This window comes from Austrofundulus limnaeus, unplaced genomic scaffold, assembly GCF_001266775.1.
Source record: "Austrofundulus limnaeus strain Quisiro unplaced genomic scaffold, Austrofundulus_limnaeus-1.0 Scaffold279, whole genome shotgun sequence".
In the NCBI taxonomy this organism is placed as follows: Eukaryota; Metazoa; Chordata; class Actinopteri; order Cyprinodontiformes; family Rivulidae; genus Austrofundulus; species Austrofundulus limnaeus.
The window spans coordinates 274,107-274,577 of record NW_013952681.1 but is presented as its reverse complement, the minus strand read 5'-3'; positions in this window follow the sequence as shown (position 1 = coordinate 274,577).

Here is a 471-nt window from a genome sequence, read left to right as displayed (position 1 = left end):
GATGTGATTGTGATGCTGTAATTCTGAGTGTTTTATGTGCTGCAGAACAGGAACCTGCTGTAAAACAGCAATTATGCTGAGTCAGGCTTGAGTTTTAATAATCTTTTCCTGTTAAATAAATAAATCAAATCAAATCAAATCAAGAACAGAACATGAAACCAGGTTCCTGAAGACCAGCTTCTATCTAAAACTACAACTGGTTAGTTGTAGTTTTAAACCGGTTGGTTTAAAAACGTCTTTAAAATCCGTCAACTGGTTTTCTTCTTATTTTGCTCTTTCTTTATTGTGTGGTTTTTCTGTCAAAGAGCTGAAGAAATAAACTTTACATGGTTATAAAAACACTCCTTTAGTGCTTGGGCCAGCTGACAGAACCTGGTCCTGCTGACAGAACCCGGTCCTGCAGACAGAACCCGGTCCTGCAGACAGAACCCGGTCCTGCAGACCAAATGCTCTGGACCTCTGGATCCTTAC